Below are 22897 nucleotides of genomic sequence, written 5' to 3'. Positions count from 1 at the left end.
TTTTTTTAGTTCCTATTTAGATAACACTAGTGATATTCTCTACCAACTATGCTACATGTGTAGCATTATAAATTAATGGGTAAGCTCAGTGATACATATGCAATCAGTGACAACATGAGAAGGGGTTAAATTTCCCTCGATGTTTATGGAACTCACTGAGCTTCTGTGTCTGCTAGATCAGTACTAGTACCACTATCCCTTTATAATGCTGTAAATGAATAGAAGCATGTAAAAATAGATTGAAGTAATGTATGGTGAACTTTGGTTTTCACATAAGCTTAACCTTCTCTTTTAAACTTGTGTACCAAAAAAGCATGGAGTGTTTACATATGCTTTGAAAACATATTATGTACTGCATTTTAGAAAATTGCATGTATGTCTGCATGAATTTATCTGCACTACATAAATGTAGGTGCTCATAGAAGCCACAGAGCTCCAAATCCCTGGAACTGTGGTTTCAGGATGCTATGAGCCACCTGACACAAGTGCTGAGAGCCAAACCCAGGTCCTCTGCAAGAGCAAGGCTCTTAACCTCTAAGCCATTTCTCTAGCCCAAGGCTCATGTGTAAGTGTGTGTGTGTGTGTGAGAGAGAGAGATGTGTTTGTGTGTGTGGTGTGTGATGTGTGTGTATGTGTGTGTGGTGTGTGTGTGTGTTGCAGTGTGTGTATGTAGTGTGTGTGTGTGAGTAAAATACCTATACCATAGCCATCCTTACCTACAAAGGGTCTTTGAACAATTTAGAAAAGGAGTCCATTAGGAATGGGTCTTCCCCACAGTACATGCACTTCAGTGAAAAGAAGTGTTTACACCAAGATAAAAGCTGTTCTCTTTTCTAGAAGTCTTGAAATGGTTAAGATGGTTCAAGTCAGATTCTCTTTCCTTTCCAGATTAGTTATGCTTAAGGAAAGAAGATTTTTTTTGCTCATAGTTCAAGGGCAGTACATAAGGAACTTGGTTGTGTTGCGAACATAGTGAGAAGAGGCAGTGCATGCCTATCCTCGGCTTACTTTCCTCTTACATAGTCTAGGATCCCAACTCAGAGAAGACTGCCACCTATAGTGGGAGGGGTTTTCAACCCAGTCAAGAAAAATCTCCCACTGGCATTCCAAGAGGCCATTCTCCAGGGGATTCTAAAAGTCATCATGTTGAAAACTGAGATTAACCATCAGATCCTTGCCATCTGAATGCTGTCAAAAAAGCTAAGTGTTACAATCTTGATTCATCCCAGAGAACACAGAATAATTATAAAGAACAAGGCAGAAATTATCTTTCTTAATTTTTTTGAAGAGTCATTTCCCTATGGCCAGGATATATTCATACAAGATTCTATTAATGTAATTAGTAGCTAAGATAACCACTTAACACAATGTCTGTGTTAAAAATTAAGATATTCCTCAAATAATTTTCAACTCAATCTTTCCCACTAATATGTGCTCTCCTATAGAGGATAGATGACATAAAATTATTCTAATGGGAGTAAAAAAAAAACATAATTTGTATATGGCCACAAAGATTCTCTAGTCTAATCTGGTGAAAATTTTCTAATTCAATGACACTACTGTAAAAGTTATTTTTACCTCTCCTGTATCAGTGAAGGTTAATTTTGATTCTTTTCCCAACAACTCCCCAATGACTATTTTTTTACTGATTATTTTATTTATTTACATTTCAAATGTTATTCCCCTTCTTGGTTTCCCCTCAGCAAAACCCCTATCCCATCTCCCTACCCCCTCCACCCTGGTCCCAATGGCTATTGTGTTCAACCAAAGTCTCCCATTCTAATTCTAAGAGCTGGGATAAACTGGGAGCAAGAAAAATGGAGAGAGAGAAAAAAAAGTCAATGGTGGGGAAATAAGAATCTCTTTAATCCTGAAGCAAATACAAAATGAATTCAATTTCCACAATAGTATTCTGATTTGCAGCCAAAAACCGAAGAAGGCTGTGTTTACATTTCATTTGGAATGTATACAGGCCACATTCTCTTCTGGCTCACTAGAAGCCATGAAATAAGCTTGCTCCTCTCAGCTGTTAGATTCTGCAAGCTCAGGCTTGTTCTGTGCATTGAAGTGGACAGAAGTAGACTGTGAGCCAGTTTTGAGTTTCAGCTTTTGAATAGCTATCCTTATTCTTGGCAGAATTCTTGGGTAAGGTGAAGGGATTTGCTTACAGCAAAAATAACAACTGTCACTTACTGACAGCCTACTACATATCTAACACTAGATAGCTGTTCATGATTAATTTTCATATTGCAATTATCCTAAACCAGTGAAATAGGTGATTGCATATGACAGAAGCTAAAGCTTGAAAACAGTAAGTAACTCACTTGTATTCTAGAGAGGTGCAGGTGTCAGGATGGGATTGGATCAGAGGTCACAAAAGTCAGTCTTTGATGGCTCCTTGCATATTTACATAGTGACTGAAAACTAATCGGTGATACAGAATGGACATGTCTACAGTTTTTTTTATTATTTAACTAAATATGTTCATTCTAGGAGTATTATACTGAGTTCTGTAAACATGTCAGTTGCAGACAGGGCTGTTCTCAATGAGTAAGATGTAGACATGAGGATTGTAGATTGCCAAATTCACTGGCATTCACATGTCTAAGTATTGGCTCAGATTTGGGTGGGGCAGGGGTAACATACACTTTAATGAGAATGGTTTCTTCAGTAAATGCATCTGTTTTCTGAAGCTCTGTGGCATCCAGATTTTGCTTCCTGATCCACAGGTTTCAGATGCCACTGCATGACCAACTCCCCAGTGCTCTTGAGGCACAGGCTAGACATGTTCTCTTCTGTGGAAAGGCTCTGTGGTAGCTTCAGGGACTGGATGCATATCACATGTTTAACCTCTTTCAGCTTTGCATTGGCCAATAGGATGTTCTTGTGAATTTGAGGGCTGTGTACCTTCTGGAGTCTGGGTATCATGATCATAGTCTTTTCTCAGTATGGACACCTTTTTGTATTTCTTACTCTGGTAAGAATGTGCAGTTTATGGGAGTTTTGGGAGTCCCCACCATATTTTTCATGATCTTCAGGTATAGGTTAAAACAATTTATCTGGAATTCTTGATCTGGTAAATTTGTGAGGAATCCAAACTCTATGAATGAGAGACTCCACACCCATTTTCACAGTCTGCAGTCTGGCTGGAGCCCTTTGAAATACTGAGCTCAAAACTCTAGGCATATGTGTACTAATTCTTCTCTTTAGAGGCCACAAGTGACAACTGTGTCCAGTCTGAATACCCCTGCAACTGGAAGGAATGGAACCAACTCAATTTTTTTACACAAATTTTATTTTTCTTAAGCAAAGAAAATGCCTCAAGCTAGAAACCTGATTCCAGAAAATTCCAGAAGTGGTTGGAAAAAATGATAGCACCTGAGTAGTTCCTAAAAGAGCTACATTAAGAAGCTTGGTTAGTATGGAGCAGAGACTGAAGGAAGGACAAGTCAGCCTAATATAGCTATCTCCTGAGAGGCTCTGACAGTACCTGACTAATACAGATGTAGAGGCTCACAGCCATCCATTGAACTGAGTACAGGGTCCCCAATGAAGGAGTCAGAGAAAGGACCAAAGGAGCTGAAGGGTTTGCAGCCCCTTAGGACAAACAACAATATGAACTAACTAGTACCCCAGGGACTCAACCACCAACCAAGGACGATACATGGTGGGACTGATTGTTCTGGCAGCATGTGTATAATAGAGGGTTGCAAAGTTGATCATCAATGAGAGGAGAGGACCTTGGCCCTGTGAAGGTTCTGTGCCCCAGTGTAGGGGAATCCCAGGGCCAATAAGTGGGAGAGGGTGGGGTTGCAAGCATGGGGAGGGTGGAGGCAACAGGGGTTTGTTCTTGTTGGTTTTGTTTGTTTGTTTGTTTCTTGGAGGGGAAACTGGGAAAGGAGAAATCATATGACATGTAAATAAAGAAAATATCTAATAAAAAATTGTTTAAAAAAAAGAAGCTTGGTTAGATATATTTATTTTTTCTAAAATCTATCAGATGATTTCCCAGATGCTTAGATATATAGTGATTATTTAATTTATTCACCCATCTATTTGACAGCATGTAAGGTATACTGATCACACTGGCAATACAGCAACAACCAAGGTAGGTATAATCCCTGTCATTGGAGGACATATGTAGAAAAAGAAAATAAATAGCAAGACAATAAACAAAATAGCCACAGATCATGGTGAAGAAAATACTTTTATAGAACAATCACTTAAAGAGGTATTCCATCTTATTTGTCAGGGGAAGCTTTATTGAAAATTGAAGGATAAAAAGAAGTTAAGGGGCTGGTGAGATGGCTCAGCGGGTAAGAGCACTGACTGCTCTTCTGAAGGTCCTGAGTTCAAATCCCAGCAACCACATGGTGGCTCACAACCATCCCTAATGAGATCTGACGTCCTCTTCTGTTGTGTCTGAAGACAGCTACAGTGTGTACTTACATATAATAAAAAAAAAAAAAAAAAAAAAAAAAAAAAAAAAAAAAAAAAAAAAAAAAAAAAAAAAAGAAGTTAAATATGAAAGATCCAGGATTACAAAGGCAGCAAAATGACAAAGCTGAACAAATTAGGAACTGTGTACAGCTGTGGTAGAAGAAACTAAGGATAAAAATCCAGAGCAATAGTAAGACCCTATTGCTGAAGACACAACTTTGTTATGTCATTGGACATGGAGAAATCAAGCTGATGCTCAAGTGGAAGTTTCAGGCCTACTGACTAGCAATCATGCTGGAAGGTACTTTGGAAGTTACTGGGAAAAAAGTAATCATCAATACCTCCCAGCTATAACCCTGCAAGTTGTACTGGGGCAACAGTGGCACAAATGTTATAGGAATAATAACCAACCACTTTTTGCTTGGATTTGAGCCCCAAAACATGAGATGGACTCCATATCTAACACTGCTAAAGAGGTCAAGAATCTAAGACTAGATAAGTCAAGGGCTCTATGAGAAACCTACAAATAAAGAACATAGCAGTAATTGTTATGAGTTGCCCTGATGCTGTTTGTATTCTGATGTTAATTCTGCTTCCCTGAGAGGGGTTGCCCCTGACAAGCAATCAATCACCTATTCAGGTGATCTCCTGTGAACTTTCTCCCCACTCTAACTGGTCAATAAAGGCTAGCACCTGTGATTGGGCAGTAGAAGGGAAAGGTGGGAAAAGAGGTTTGGGAAAGTCAGGGGAGAGAAGGAGCAGAGATGAGGAGGAGAGAAGAGTAGGAAGAGAAAGCCATGATGGAGCAGAACTTCATGGCCAATGAAAACCATAAGTAGCAAAGGGTCTTATAGCTGGGGAATAAGTTAGCATAGCACTCGATCTGCCCAATCTAGGCAAATAGTTTATAATTGTAATAACTGGATTGTGTGGTTTTTATACGGGCTTATTGAGATTGGAAATTACTGCATCCAGTAACAGTTGCTCCTATAGTATATTCCTATACTCGTAGATCAGAGTAACATTCAGTCCTCATTAGAGAAGCTTCTTCTTACAGTAGGTGGTAATGAACAAAGCAACCTGCAACTGGATAATGTGCAGAGAGTGAGACACTATGGGATATTAAGTCCTAAATGGTATGTCTTTAGGAGACCCCTCCCCTCAAAGCTCAAGATCTGTTCTGAAGAGGGGGCAGAGATGTTGTAAGAGCCAGAGGTGATGGATGATTCCAGAGAGTAATAGTGTCTTCTGGACACAACAGGACTGATACACATATGAACTCACAAAACTGTAACAACTTTATAAGTTCTGCACAGGTTCATACCAGACAACATTCCAGCACTGAAAAATGAACATGGACACAAAGCCACATACCTGAGAAGTATTTACAACTGATACCTGCTAAAAAAATATTAAAACTGAGTTTTCTTCAATGAAGCATCACTGGATACATTAACCCAACTTACAGCTAATATCTACTTAATACTGAATGACTTAAAGTGTCAGCGGTGTTGTTAGCGTCATTGCCTGGGGTCCTGCCAGTCCTAACATGCTAGGACTACCCACCCACCATTAACAGGGCAACTAAAGTGACAACTGGTAGTGAACAGCAGGGAAAAAAATCCAATATAGCTGTATTGGAAAGAGGAACAAATAAATAGATGTAATGATTAACACTTACTCAGATCATTCCTGGGGTCATGACATGAGGCTTAGATGGTAAAAGAAGACCAAAGGGTATGCATAGCTAAACAGTCTTGGTCAAGATGGGGGATAATCAGTAACTGCCCATCACTGTTCATCTCCAGTTTCTTCTGAATGTTTGATGATTCCTCAATGCTATATGAGCTCTCTTTCCAGGATACAAGTTCCTCCTTTCCAGAGAACCAAGGCCCTAGCCTTTTTCTTTTCCCAAGTTGAGATCCTATGAACCTGCCAGTCTTTGGTGTACATTGTTTCAGTCAAAAGGAGAAGTAGATGTGTCTTTTTAAGATAGTTCATTCCTGTGGGGATAGTTATCAAAGTTTTTTTAACTAGGATTAGACCAATTCACCATATTTACTATAGGTTTGTTATATATAGCCTTTACTAGAGGTATGCTTGCTCCATGACTTGCCTCTCCATTAGGTTTTTCAAGAAGGAGGATTAGATTTTTGTCAAAGGCCTTTTCTGTGCCTTTGAGATAATCAAGGGATTTATGTCTTTGAGAACCTTTCTGTGATGCATTACATTAATTTACATATCATTCCCAAATCTCACTTGACCACGATGAACGATCTTTTTCATCGTTCAACTTAAACTTGTTTAACAAGTATTGTTATGGGAATTTTGCATTTATATTCATGGAGGAAATTGCTCTGTAATTTTTGTTGTGTCTATCTGGTTTTGGCATCAGGATAATACTGGTTTTATTAAAAGATTTTAAAAGTTTTCAATTTTGTGAAATAATTCAAGTGACTATAGGCTTATACTTTTCAAAACCTACTTAAGGGTTTATTTAGTATTAATTACTTATTATTATATAATAAATATATTTATGTATATTATGTAATATATAATATCATTATATAAGATAATTATTTATTATTAATTATTATTTATTAAGGGTTCTTAAATGTTCTAACCTCCCTTCTAGGCTACCACCCAACAGAGGTAGTAAAAAGGAAAGATTAATAGGGCAAAGGAGGATATGGATCTGTTTAGAAATAGTTCTTTGGATCAAATTTAACCTGAGTTTTCAGGATATCAGCAGTTCAGTTCCCAGGAATCAACAGTGGCAGCTGATATACTAGCAAACACCATTCATGAATCAGCAACAGCAGTTTGATCCAGAAGAAATCACAAAGCTCTACCAATCGTCAGGAGTCCACAGAAGGGGCAAGAAGCTGCTAGAATACTACCAGAAGTTTTTTGGTGGTGTTTCTTTTTACAAACTCTTGACAATGACCAGCAAATAGTGGCAAGGTGAACCAATACTACAAAGCATCATCAGTGAAGACCAGCATCAGCAAAGCCCAACAAAGACCAGCAAAGAATGACAAGATGAACCAATATCATCCAGCATCATACATTGTCCATTGGGCTATATTTATATCCTTTCCAAACATCACATGTTCTCTTAAGCATCCCCTCTAGCAAAACATCACATGTCCTTTTTCCAGGGTGCTTCCAGAAAAACACCACATGTCTGCTTCAGGGAAAAAACATCTTCTCATGAGACAGTTTCAGGAAAAACATCACATGGCACAAATGATTCTCCAAAGAATCCAGAAATTACTATTTCAAGTGACATTGGTTTTTTGAATATCTAATACAATTCTGCAGTGATTCCATGAAGTAGTATTTTTTATGTTGAGACATTTTATAGCTACTTCAATCTAATCAATGATTTATAGATATGTTTAAATGATTGGTATTATCTTGGTTTAAGTATGTATGTAATATGTATTTAAAAACTCACCCATTTCTTTTATATCTTCTAATTTGATGGAAAATAGGTTTTAAAGATATGTACTTATGATTTTCTGAATTTTATTAGTATCTGTTATAATCTCTTTATCTTTATGATTTCATTAATTTGAGTCTTCTCTTTTTTGGTAACTTAGCTAAGGGCTTGTCAATCTTGATTAACTTTTGAAAGAGTCAACTCTTTATACTATTGACTCTGTATTTTTGTTGTTGATCCTATTTCCTATTTCATTGATTTCTCCCCTGACTTAATTATTTCTTTTTATCTACTCTTTAATTTATTTTTATTTTTCCAAGTCCTTAAGGAATCTCAGAAAAAAAATTTTTTTGACATCTCACTGACTTTTTCATATAGGCACCTTAGCTGTAAACTTCTCTTGAAACTGCCATAATGGTACACCATATACTGTACTTTCATTTTCATTCCGGATTTTACAGGTTTTTTTCTTCTTAACTTCTTCAGTGACTAATTCATTGTTCATCAGTATTCTGTTTCATCTCCATGAATTTGTGTGCTTTCTGTACTTTCTCACAGTGTTGATATATTGCTTTATTTGTTGGGGTCAGAGAGAATAGAGGATATTTCAGTTTTCCTAAACTTGCTGAGAATTGCTGTGTGTCTTAATAGGTGGTCTTTTCTGGAGAAATTAACCATGATCTTGTAATAAGAATTAATATTTGTTAGTGTTTGGGTGGAGTGATCTGTAGCTGCCTGTTCACTCCATTTGATTTATAACTTTAACTTCAGTGCCTCTGTTTACTTTTTGTCTTTGATGACCTATTTAGTGGTGAGAGTGGGATATTGAAATCTAATTACTGTATTCAGGTTCATCTCTGACTTTAGTGTTTGTTTTATGAAATTGAGTGCACCTGTGTTTGGCATATGTATTTACAGTTATAATAGCCTCTTGACATATTGTTCCCATAAGGAATATGAAGTGGCCTTTTAAAGTCTCTTCTGACTAATTTTGCCTTAAAGTTTATTTTTGTCTTATAGTGGGTAGGTGTGTCTGCCTGTTCCATTTCCTTCTTCCATTCTTTCACACCCTGGAGTAGTGTCTTATTCTCAATGGTGAAGTGTATTGCTTAGAACAAAACAGAAAGACAGATTCTCTTCTCTAATCCTGTCTGCTAGTTTATGTCTTTTTATTGGTGTGTTGAGACCAATTCAGAGTAATTACTGAAAGATGTGTACTGATTAAATCATTTAGGTGATTCTGTAATGTTTTTCTTCCCATTAACTGTCCTGATACTGTTTAACTTCTTCCCTACTGTGACCTCGTGGGTATGTTTATCCTTCTCTTTTGTATAAAGTATTTCTTCCAGTATTCTCTGTGGACCTGGCTTAGTGGGTATATATATTCCATTAGCCTGTTATTATCATGGAGAGTTTGTATTTCTCCAATTATAATAGGTAGTTTAATAGATGAGAGTCTGGGTTGGTAGGCTTGGTCTTTCAGAACTTGGAATACATCTTTACAATCCCTCTGTCTACTATCCTCACCAGCTAAAAATATGTCAAAGAGACCTAAGTCTTCAAATTTTTCCTTTCTGAATTGAAATCTAGCATGGGATATGTTAAACATCTTTCCACTATTGGGACAAAGTGCCCAAGAAGCATCAGGTTAAAAGTAGAAAGATTTATTTTTACTCTAGTTCATGGTCATTTGGAGATAACATAGATGTTGGTTACAGTGTAAGGTATATCTATCAACTCTACACAGTTCTTTTTTCTGTCAGGCTCTAGCCGTGTTCTCCTCCATCTAGGATCTTAGGTGGGGAACAGGAATGTGGAATACACACTTTTATTTTATTGAATCCTAATTCTAGTAGCCTAATGCATCTGGGGAGACCAGACATGTTTTTTTTTCCAAATGTGTACTATTGCTTCAACACAAAGAATAACACTGAAACAAGTAGTGTAGAATTCATGTTCCTTACATAATAAGGAGTTGAACAGGATTTTACAACACATAACCCAGGCTGAAATAATTGCAAATCTGAATTGTATATGTTAGCTGGAACTTGAAATTAATAACCCAAGGTAATAGAAAAAATTCTATGTGGATTATCATAAGACCCACTTCAAAGTAATGAGATATTCATTGTAAATACCCAGCGCTTGGTATGCATGAGTAGTTAAACTTCAACTGAAAGAGGTTGGTGAACAGCTAGTGCTAATATTCAGTTAATGCTAAATTTAATTACCTTTTCTGATTCAAATCAATGTACAAGTGTCAATAAAGACCCCTTTTCTTTTCACCTTAAACTTGAACTTTCAAAGCTACTTCCAAAAATGAAAGCTTCATTAAGGTCTTCGTATAAACTATTCGGGTTAATAGCAGAAACTATACATAGAGACTCTGGCCACTTAGAGACATGCACACAGAATGCGTACCCCAGGTGAATGACTGGGGAGAGTTGAGATCAAATCACCTGAAGCATTGGCAGGAAAACACACGTCATAATCGTGTCTCCATCAGGACTTCTGTCTTCTGGTAAGGAAGGTATGGCAAAATTCCAGGCCTTGCTGCATAACACAGGAGAGCAGACTTTCCCTCTGTTCCTTGCTATGGCCCAGCATATCTGCTGGTTCATCTTGGTCTCGTGTTCAATAAATTGAACAAACCTATCAGGTTGAACCACATGTATTTCTTGTTTCTATAGATTCAAAATGGCTGATTTGCAGTAATTTCAGATTATCCAATCTAAAAGTTATACTTCCTATTCCTAGGGTTAAAGATATTTACTTTAATAATGTAAAAACAAACAAACCAAAAACCAACCCAAAGCAAAAGAAACCAAAAACACAAAAAAACAAACCTGAGGTCTGAAAGTTGGTGTCATGTAGTCAGGTTAAGACAGAATTCGAGTTTTTTGATGATGAGTGGTGTAGGTATTCATGGTGTTACCTTGTTTTATGGTAGAATTTCTTATGCTTTCCCTGGCCATTACTACATTTTTACTTTTTTATTAATTAACCAATATAATTAAAAGATGAGGTTTCTCATCAAAATCTAAACTGTCATTTCTCTTGTAAAATGGGGAAATATTTGCACTGTGTCCAGGGCCAGTATAGGATGAAGAAGAATGGATATTTTGTAAGTATAAAATGTCAAACTATGCAAAAACAATCTCAATAATCAAGGAAAACAACCTTTTGGTGTAGTATTTGAATAATCAGAGTTAGTGCAGAAAAACCTATGGAGTAAAATATCAGAGACTAAACGAAGAGGAGCCACTGTTTGGCCTCTTCTGCTCCTCCATTCCTGTACCCTGGGAATAGTCATTTAAGCCAACTTTCTGCTCTGGCATCAACTGCACATCAATTCTTACCATTAGCCAAGGTAATAAAAGTTGAAAAGGATACAAATCAGATTGGGCAATAGAATTATTTTTTTTCTTTCCATATATATTTGTAGTGTGTATGGTGTATGCGTGCATGAGTGTAAGCATGTGTGTGTTTGTGTGTGTGTATGTGTGTGTGTGCATATGTGCACATTCATGAGCATGTGTGTTCTGGGGGTCCAAGGTTGATTTGAGAATCTTATTCCTTAGTCTTTGAGGTAGAATCTTTCATCCAAATCCAGAACTTGACAGTCAGTTACTTTTGATAACCAATTTGTTCTAGTGGTCTCTTGTCTCTCCATTCTGAGGCAAGAAATAGTAGGTGGGCTGCCGCACTCACTTAGCATTTACATGGGTTCTGATGATCCAAACTCTAGTCTTCTTGCTTATATGACAAGAACTTTAACCACTGAGCTACTTGTCTAGCCTCAACATGGAGATTTTCTATATAGCAATTTTATAATAAGGCTTTAAATAACCTTGTCTACACAGTGAAATTATATTTAATAGATTATGTAATTACCATACATTTATAATTATATATTAACATATCACACAGTTATAAATTATTTACAATTGTGTTTTTAACTCTATTGATTCTTTGTGTCACATCACGCATCCCAATTCCACTCATCTCCCTGTCCTATTTTTTTCTCTTCTCTACTGCTGTCTTGATGGAATAAGTGTCCTTTCTTTTCTTAGTAAGCCAAAGCCTTTAGGTTGGTGTTTTAGTGTTAACTGCATTGCCTGCCCCATTTAATTTTATATTTGGCAGTCATGCTTATATTTCCTAAGATACATCAGGATGAATATGGTGGCTGATACCTGTAATCTTAGCACCCAAAAAGCTGAAGGAGCATGTCCATGAGTTCCAAGCAAACCTTGACTACACATCAAGACTCAGCCTTAGAATCCAAACATCTCTCTCTGTGTGTGTGTGTGTGTGTGTGTGTGTGTGTGTGTGTGTGTGTGTGTGTGATTATTCTATATCTTCCTCTACCCTCAAACATTATTTTCCTGGCATTTTGTTTCAATTCCATTAAAATCTATACTTTTTACTGTAACCTACAGACCCCACACTCTAGTAGTAAAGTATCCAGTTCTCAGGAACACTCCAGACACAACAGCTCCTAAAGTCCTTTTCTTTTATATTGGTCAGAAATGATGTTTTCCAGTTTTTCAAAGGAATAGTTGGGTCTCATCTGTCTGTTATGAGCTTACTTATGACTCCAACAGTTTTCTCTCATCAGCCTGCACACAAGTGTTCCATTGGCCATTCTTGGAAAATTACCTTGCTAATTTCTCTATTTTCCACTTACATGATATTCACTGGTATATTCTTAACAAGAAAAGATATTCAATAAATATTTACTGAGTGAAACTCAAGATCCATGAATAAGTACCAATACACAACATTCAGCCTTAGCTTTGTATCACAAAAAGGCCTTTGTTGGGAGGTCTATTGTTCTTAGACACAAGTTAACTATCCAAATTAATTTTCAAGCCAGAAAAACTTGAGCTTTGTTTTCTAAGAGTTATTTCCATACCCTCATGCCCAGCAAGATATTTTAATTTAGAGAACACAAATATCTTTATTGTAAAACCAAACTGAAGCAATATCTGGATCCTGAAATTCAACCTTAGGAGAAAAAGTTTAGAGTCAAAAACAACCACAAGAATCTATGTGAAGGATAAAGTAGCTGACAAAATGAATCCCAAAGAGATTTAGAGAGTGGAAGAGGCTGCTGAAACTTTCAGAGAATGAAAAGATGCCCTAAACTCACTTTTAAAAAGCTTCTTGTCAGTATTTTGATAACAACGGCTTAAATCCACATTTAAGTTGCCAATGATGGAGACTCAGCCATCTCATTGTTGTGATTCCTCTGCAGACAGCCAAACGTAGTAGCACTTTCAGTCATTACTTCTCATCTCCTTATGTTTTGGCATGGGACTCCTTTAAATGATACTTATCAGGTTTAAAGAATAGTGCAGTCATTTCCATAAATAAGCATTCAATCACTCCACTTTCCCCAAAAGATTCCTCATATCCATTACAGTTCCCTCTATATTTTTATTCCAAATCAAGGCATGACCCTGCTCTCGGCATAACAAGCAAATTGAATCATATAGTATGAGTTTACAATCATCCAATACTTATACTTCTTTTGTTTAGCTTATCTTTGGTATCTAACCATTATGTAGACATTATCACCAGCTCATTCTTTGGGTTGATTAATAATATTTCACTATAGATCTATCACAAATGTCTACTGAGTAACTGATAGGCACTGAAGTTGTTAAAGTTTCAGCTGTGATAAATAGTGTTGCTGTGAATTTTCAGATTATCTTGTTTGTTTGTTTGTTTGTTTTGAGACAGGGTTTCTCTGTATAGCCCTGGCTGTCCTGGAACTCACTCTGTAGACCAGGCTGGCCTCAAACTCAGAAATCCGCCTGTCTCTGCCTCCCAAGTGCTGGGATTAAAGGCATGCACCACCACCGCCCAGATCTTCAAATTATCTTTGTATGAGAGGTTTGCACCTCTTTTGAATAGATGCCTATAGGTAAATTTGATAGTTGGCATTAATACTTTTATATTTAACTTTTTGAGAGACTTCCAAACTGTTTATGAAGATGGCTAAAATGTTTTATATTCTCACTAGAAATATACTAATATTTTTGTTTCTCAACATTTCCACACATTTATAATTAACTTACTATAACGATTCTAGTGGGCATTAACTATTTTTTAATTGTGGTTTTAATTTTCATTAACTCTAATGACAAATGATGTTGAGAATCCTTACATAAACTCAAAAGTCATTCCTGTTATGGTGTTTTTTTTCATTTCTTTTTATTTTTTTCTCTCCTCCATGTTATTTTAAGAAAGTGCTACTCTGTAGCCTAGGCTAGCTAAAACTTGCTATGTAGCCTAGGCTGGCTTTGAATTTATGGCAATCCTACCTCAGCCTCCCAAGTGCTGAGATTACAAACACGAACCTTCCTACCTGGACAGCTCCAACTCTTTTTTGATGAAACACCTGCTCACTTTTCATTTAGTTTTTATTTAAGATAAAGAAAGAAGTACATTGTTTTGATATTCAATTGCTCCAATCCTATTTATTGAAGATGCTAGCCTTTCTCTAATAAATTTCTTTGACATAGTTGTCAAATCTCAATTCACTACAAAGTTCATTTCTCCTCTCTCTGTTGTATTCTGTTAAGACATCTTTATGCCAACACCACACTGTCTTGAAAATTATTAGTTTTTAAATTAGGAGTAAAAGTCTTTCAACTATTTTGTTTTTAAAAATCATTTTGTTTATTCAAGGTGTATTTTATTTTCATATACTTGTAAGACATACTTTTAATCTATGCAAAAACATAGCCAGAATCTTATAAAAATCACTAGAAGGAATTGCATTAACTTCCTAGTCAAGCTGCTGGAAAGTTTCTGTCTTGATAATATTGAATTTTCTATCCAAAAGCATGGAAAAATGCTGGGGACAGCATACTATGACAGAGATGGCATCTGTGAACCTGAGAAGCAGGAGACACATCCCTCCAGGGGACCCGCCATCTGAAATAAGAAACATCCTGCAGCAGGCCTAGTTGGGAACATCTCAGAAGGTCATGGGCAGCTCTTTGTAAAAAAATTGTTCTCATTTCTCCTAACTTTAGCCCTGGACAACAGTTGTATAGAATTCATTTGTGAATGACTGCTTTTCAGTTGGCCTTGGTGTGCATAATTATTCTATTATATCTGACTTTCCTATTTCTTTCTCCTTCTGCTCTGGTGAATTGTGTGAAACTAGATGTTCCTTGATGTAATGATTCTTAAACAATTAAAAATTGAGGCATAGGGCACAGCACAGTCTTAATGGCCTGGGTGCATGCTTCCCGCACTTATCTGGGAAACAATGCAGTAACTGCACAATGGTAGTTCCAGATTAATGTTTGACTTGCAAAGAATGTTTGAAGAAATTATTAGAAAAATGAAGCAGAGCCAATATTGAGACCCGGAGAAAGGTAAAAGCTATTGAAATTATGAAATAGGTTTTGCACATTTAAGAGTGGTTCCTGATCTCCTTTGAAAATGTATAGAAGATATAGAATACATTAAATCTTATACTAGTAAAACTAAGTCAAAACACTGGGACTCTTAGAAGAGTCATTATATGCAGTGTGCAGAAGCAGAAAGCTATTGGAACTGCTGAGTTAAGGGTTAACTTGACTCTTTCTGGCCACTGCCTGGCAGCTTTGCCCATGTCATTTATTATTAGAGCTTCACAAGAAACCACATGGAGCTGATGTCGGAGCTCTGAGTTTTCTACCTGCTTTTTGGAGTAACAATAAAAGACTGGAGCAAAGTAGAGGCAAGGAGAAAGTGTGAGGAGAGAGTGTGTGTGAGGTGTGTATGCGGTGTATATGTGTGAGTTAAAGAATGCATGTGAGGGGAGTGGGAGAAAAGGAAAACAAACAGGGGAGTGCGGAGAGTACACAGGAAAGTGCAGAGTGCCTGTAGCCTCAAGCTGCAAGAGAACAAGAGAGAGAGGGAGAGGGTGAGGAGGAGGGACAGGGAGAGGGAGAGCAACTTCAACCCTTGAAACTTGCCTTTTGCTTGTACCCAAAAAAGTTGTCTGTGTATATTTATTATATGCCTCCCAGATATCCTGCTTCCTGTTGAGGACTGAGATCTGTGTCAAGGCTGTACCTTGGCAGAAAAATCTTTCCATTCATAGCTGTACTGGCTGGTTTTGTGTGACACTAGCTGGAGTTATCACAGAGAAAGGAACTTCATTTGAGGAAATGCCTCCATGAGATCCAACTGTAAGGCATTTTCTCAATTAGTGATGCTGGAGGGGGGTGTGTGGTGGTGATCCCCTTGTGGGTGGTACCATCCCTGGGCTGGGAGTCTTGGGTTCTATAAGAAAGCAAGCTGAGCAAGCCAGGGGAAGCTAGCCAGTAAGGAACATCTCTCCATGGCCTCTGCATCAGCTCCTGCTTCCTGACCTGTTTGAGTTCCACTCCTGACTTCCTTTGGTGATCAACAGCAGTGTGGGAAATGTAAGTTGAATAAACCCTTTCCTCCCCAATTTGCTTCTTGGTCATGATGTTTGTGTAGGAATAGAAACCCTGACTAAGACAATAGCTTAGGTGTTCCATACCTACTATCAGGAAAGAATGCAGATTTTAGTATAAAGCCCTTGCTTATTTAACTAATCTTATGGCAGAAATATTCATTCTTATAAACAGATATCCAGTGAAATTTCTAAATGCATTGTTCATTGCAAAGAAATTTTTCAATTTGCATATGCATCATGCAGCTTTTTAGCTTGTTTTGGTAAAAAGTTAATATACATTTAAATACAATGGTTATGATTCACAGAGTTATGCAACCATTATGGATATTAAATTCCAGAGCCTCTTCATCACCATCCAGCGAATACCTGCTCCCATGAACAGTCACTACCATCCTCCTCCACCTCCAGAATATGACTACCTCTGATCTAATTTCTGACTCTAGAAAATAAGACCTAGGCATACCATATAAATAAAATCATATCATTTAATGGTGATTTTCACTTATTACAATGGTTTCATGATACATCTTGTTGTACTGTGTATCAATACTTGATTTATTTTTATTGGTGAATATTCAATCATATAGATATATCATTTGTCATTATTCAAATGTTTATTAGATATTTGTTCACTCACATTTTTTATTTTTATGAGTAGAGAATATTTTACATAGAAAGAGAAGAATGTAAAAGGTAGAAGCATAATAAAAGAGTGACAGGTTATATTAGATTATTGTTGAACATGTTTAGTGCTTCTCCATGAGGGACAAGTATACATCCCTACCCCATGACATCAGCTTTTGCCACAAAACTTAGATTTTAGTCATTAAAATACAGGAAACCCTTACAAACAAAACTCCCAATCCAGGGATGGGTTTCTTCTTTTGGAGCTGCTGAGCAGTGAGATCCCCTAAACCTCTAAATATTATGAGTCATTGTCACTTCTCTCAGTAACTCCTCAGAACTGAACAGTGAGACCTTATTTCTGAAGACAGCACATACTTGAGTTACAGAATATAGAAAAGCTTCATCTATACTGGCTAGCTCTCCTGGTTCTTAAAGGTGCTGAGTCACTAGAGGAAAAAAGTAATCATCAGTTATACCCAGATGTGAGCACTGTGAGCTACAGCCATCACTGGCCTGGTAAGGCATGCTCACTGGTGCACTACTGGCAGGAACATTGTGAAAGGAGCCTAGTCCTTTCTGATTCGATATAAGTCCTACTTCACAAGTCAAACTCTGTACTTAGCACCACTATTGGGCCAAACACTACAGTTAGGCAGGTCATAGACCCTAGGGGAGATCTTACTTTTATTATTCTGTTAAATGGACATAGTAGTAAACTGACTCCCAAGGACTTATCATTATACCCACAGATCAATGCATTACTCAGCCCTCATCTGAGAAGCTTCTATTTTCAGTACATTGTGACTAACACCGAGCCCACAACTGGCCAAGTTGCAGAGAATAAGAAACTACTTATCGCTAAAAGGTGCTCATCACTGAATAAAACACAGTGCACCTCCTCTTCCCAAGGTCTAAGGATTTCTATGTTTTGAAGGATTCAAGGGGCAGGGAGACACAAAGCAAAATTGGGTGAGTAGGAAGTCAGAGTGGATAGTGAATAGGATCAAAATACAGTATACGAAACTGTCTAATAACTGACAACATTTAAGATAAATTCAAGAAACCACTCGTGCCAGTTTTGGTCAGAAGTATTCCGAGCCCTTGCATGATTTTCTACTTCGCTTGAGTTCCATTACTTAATACGGCAACATTCAAGGTAGGGACTTATCTGGCAATGCACCAAGACAGCGTTAAATGGGGCTGCAGTTAGCTGATGGAAGATCAGAAAATAACCATCATTTTGAGCTTCTGAGTCCAGGGGGATATTTGTTCCTGTAAACTAAATCTCCTCAGCTGACTGAAACAATGATTACTGACCTTTTGTTCTGTAAGTATGCAGTGAAAGGTCATGATAGCTAAATTAAAAACTGTTTCCTTAGATTTAATTCAAAAGTCTAAAAAAGTTAGAAAAAGATTTTTTTTTATGAAAAGGCTTGTCACAATTCTCATCTGTCCATCTAAATCTACATAAATTAGTATCACCCTTCTTACATGAAACTGTTTCCCACATCTGAATAAATGATGCTACTGTCCTAGTATTCAGCTAGAGAATTTGCAATTCCAAGGATACTCAGGGGAATCTACACAAGAGCATGCACATCCTCTTACAAACTATACTCATTCATATTTGCATATGTCCTCAATCAAAAAAATGTTATGGATTAAATAGCAAAAGTACATCCTTTGGGTTATTCCATTGGAGTGATTTTACTATCATATACTGGGTATTTTTTAGATAAGGAAAAATCTTGTAAATTAAATGCATCCACCTCTCAGCATGTTGCAACTAACTACAATGATATGAAGCAACCAGCGACAGAGGAGAAGACAGGTTATCTGTCACAACCAGCGACAGAGGAGAAGACAGGTTATCTGCCACAAGGAGCTACAGAGAAGACAACTTATCTACCATCACAACAGGCAGCAGAGGGAAGTGGCTGTTGGCACAAGAATGGAAAGAAAAACCAAAGGAATATATTTCACATAGCATAAAATTAACATTATTTATGACAGGGCCCAGGTGTTTATGTGCATTGAGAGGTTTACCCTGAATAGAATACTGTTAAAGATACAATCTATATTATAACTCCAACACTGCCTTTCATGTTTGTTTAAAAATAAAAACACTTTCCTTGAAACTAATGAAGGATTTCCCAAACAAGTAGAGAAGCAAAAAACAAAAACAAAAACAAAACAAAACAAAAAACCTAGAGCTTCAAAATACATCTTTACAGATCTATATTTTTCTACTTGATATTTATATTTACTTTTAGAGAAATTATATTGGCATTAAAAAGAATAATAAAAGGGTTGGAAAAGTGCAACTAAGCCAATGAAGGAGATAAATAAATGGGACAAAGAATTCAGGGAAAGAAAGGTGATAGGTTGAACAATTCTGGTTTAAGTATCTTAATTCTAATCCCACATCAGGAGAGTAGCAGCAGACTGCCTAAACAGTATTACACGGTGATTACACGTTTGTTCTGTAGGAATCTGAACTCTGCTTACAGTGTTACCATTTTGTTATCTAAATATAGCTACCATTAATTTCAAATTGCCTTATTCATCATCCATGATTATCCATTTGGGAGATTATGTCTAGTCTCCTGCTTTTACTCTGAGAAGTGTTAAGACAATATGGAGCAGGGAGGACTGGTAAGAATCAGCATGGCCAGTGAAGAACACCACCAACGCTACAGAGACTCAGCCAGGGGCTACACTGATGCAGCAAACAGCACTTGTGGATCTGAACCATAAAATATTTAAAATAATCCTATTCTGTATTTTAGACATAAAGTAAAGATAGTCAATGACAGTAGGAGTTGAGACACAGGTTTATTTTTCAAACCAATATGCTTTGGCACTTGGCACATTTTGTACACCTGCTCTATTGTCTGTTCTTAATGGTCCTCTGTGTGCATAGACACATAGACAAAGTTTACTCATTTTATAAGATGCATCACTTCCATTAAGAAAGCCTAATTTATATGTTTCATGGCATTTGCCAGAAAATGCCATCTTGTCAGGTTAGTACTGGCTTATCCTATGCTGTATGATGTTCGGTAAAATACATGTTCTATGAGTACATGCCTCTTAGCATGAGTTGGGGATTACAAGAATGAATGAAAACAAGGCACGGGATGATGGACCTAATAAGAGCAAAGTTCTCATTTGCTCTATTAATACACATATGCTGGATTATATTTACTTGTTTATTTCTTCTGAGCTTTAAATTTTTATTTTTAATTATTATGTATGAGTTTGTCTTGAGGGCTATATGTATGTTTGTGCAGGTGCCCAGAGAGTAAAAAAATGACTATCAAAAGAAGTTATAGGATTTATAGGTGGTTGTGAGCTGCCCAGTGAAGGTTCTAGAAAGTGAACTTAGATCCCCTGGAACAGCAGTAAAAGTTCTTCATTATTTTGTCATGTGTCCAGCCCCTTTTCTTTCCTTCTTTCTTTCTTTGTTTCTTTCTCTCTTTGCTTCTTTTTTGTTTGTTTCTTTCTCTCTCTCTCTCTCTCTCTCTCTCTCTCTCTCTCTCTCTCTCTCTCATTTTTGGTGTATGTGTGTATACAAGTGTGTATCTCTCAGAGTGCCTGTGGATGTGAGAGAGCTTGTGTAGAAGGGATAACCTCAGCTCTTGTCCCTCAGGCACTATCTACTAGGCTAACTAGGAAATCTCTGACTTCCTAGATCTGGGGTTACAGGCAAGCACTACTGTCTGGGTCTTTTTCTTTTTTCAAAAAAATTTTAGACATATATTCTGAGAATTGAACTCAGGTCTTTGTACTTGCAAATGTAGCAGTTTATTTGCTAAGACATCTCTGCAGTCTCCTTCTGGTTTCAGAGAAAATCTGTGTTGTCCACGCTGCATTCCCTCAGTGCTGTGCTTACTATAAAGCTGAATGCACTCACCCTCAAGCTAATCTCTGTCCACAGATCCAGACAGTGCTGTCTTTGTCTGGCTAGGAAAATCTCTGAACCCAAAGGTGATTCTAGCTTCAAACCCGAAGGCTACTATATTCTGAGTGAGTGCAGGAATGCCTAACTGAGGAAAATAGCATTGGGAACAAGGAGCCCAGTGACAATTCACATAGTGAGCGAATAAGCATATGATTTAACTAGAGGGTTCATCTCATATGTGCATCAAGAGAAGGTAATTTGGAAATTATAATGAAAAGGTGTTGTTTACTTTAAATATGCTGACTGACACCTACCTAATCAACCAAACACTGAAAATCCTGGGACATACACAACCAAGGAAAGAATGCATAAGCACCAAAGGCCAAATACCAGATAATTTTTGTACATGCACACAGCAATCTTGTAAGGTTAAAAAAAAATAATGAGCTAGTGGCACCATTTAATAAATTACCTATAAAAATGAGCCACTTTAAATGCATTATCTCTTGCTTTCACCAAGGCAAGTATTTTATTTCTATTTTAGAGTTGAGGATTGAAGAGAGAGAGAGAGAGAGAGAGAGAGAGAGAGAGAGAGAGAGAGAGAGAGATGTTTCCTAAGCACTAATTGTGGTTCTTGTTGTTCAAGCACTGTACAAATGTAAAGGATTCTAATGATATTTTAACTTGTGCTTTAGGGAGACATTTATAATAATCATATCACTGAAGTTCCTCTACTCAAAGCTGTGTGAAATCTTTAAGCAAGTCATGGGCAAGGAAGAGACTACAGTTTGGAACTGAGATCCTATGCTACCTCAACACCTGTGAATCCATGGAGCAACCATGATGGCTTAAGAACAAAGGGGCTTGATGCCAAGCCTGACGACCTAAGTATAGTACCTAAATGCACATGAAGGCAGGACAGAGCTATCTTTCAAAACTATATTCTGAGCTCCACACATGCATTGTGACACAAACACATGTATATACATTGACACATACATAAATTGTATATATACTACTGCACACTCACGTGTAATAAAAAGTGAGAAATATAACAACTAAAATGAGAAGGGAAAGCTCTATATTCCTAGAAACACCCTGGGCCCAGGAAAACAGTGAAGTCTGGTCACCACTGTACCTCCTAGCCTACTACTTGTTTCTACAGAGGTCAAAAGGGACTTGGTAGAAGATGATCAATCTTGGGAATGTCCTGTAAGGTGTCTGCAGCCACCCTCTAATTGCAGGTGAAAAAAAAAGGGAAGCATGAAACATAGATCCATGCCTTAGTGTCTGGACCATGGTTTTCAATCATGCAGCATTTAGGAAAATACTATCTATCTGTCTTAGTAGCACATGGGCTGACCATGTTCACATGGATCTGCTCTGGGTCTTCTCCAAAGGTTCCCCCTTCTTGAGTTACAGAGGAGCAGAGCCTAGGATCCTGACTGTGGCATCCTATACCTAACACAGCGTTTGGATTCAGCAGCCTTCAGATGGCTGGTTTTAGACAAGTAAGGAACTATTCCTGCAGAAACACCCCAAATTAGAGGGCAAAGAGAGAAAGAACAACTTCACGTGGAAGAGAGAAGTACCAGTTTTGGAACTGAAGGGGGTTCATATCTAAGTACCGCATGCGTGGATAAGAGGAGCTAGGTTCTATGTTCAGCACACTGGAGGAACGTATTTCTGATGAGGAGTCTACTGGGAATAAGGCCATAGTAATAAAATACTCAAAGGCTCAAATTCTTTCGTTCAACTTCGTTAGTTAATAGACAATTTCATCTTGTAAGAGCAGCAAGTTTATTGCTATAAGGTGCAAATATGACTAGAACATACTCTAAAAAGCTCTGAAGGTAACAGATGAGGCATCCCCAGCTGCTTCTCGGAAGAGCCCACTTCAACACAGCCATGCCTCACAAAAACTGCAACCCCCTCTGTACAGTTTGCAGGGAGCTCAGCAGACTGAGAATCCCTGCTCCAGAGCTAGGCTGGTTAGGGTCTTCCCTCTAGGAATTGTTAATTCCTCTTT

The 22897-nt window shown here is 37.4% G+C and overlaps 1 pseudogene; it reads right to left on the bottom strand.

Moving 5' to 3' along the window:
• Positions 1-2667: 2667 nt before the first annotated feature.
• Positions 2668-3186, bottom strand: LOC116073432 (annotated as a pseudogene).
• Between the last annotated feature and the right edge of the window lie 19711 nt (positions 3187-22897).

Source organism: Mastomys coucha, unplaced genomic scaffold (assembly GCF_008632895.1).
Source record: "Mastomys coucha isolate ucsf_1 unplaced genomic scaffold, UCSF_Mcou_1 pScaffold10, whole genome shotgun sequence".
Taxonomy (NCBI): Eukaryota; Metazoa; Chordata; class Mammalia; order Rodentia; family Muridae; genus Mastomys; species Mastomys coucha.
This window is presented reverse-complemented; position numbering and strand designations above follow the sequence as displayed.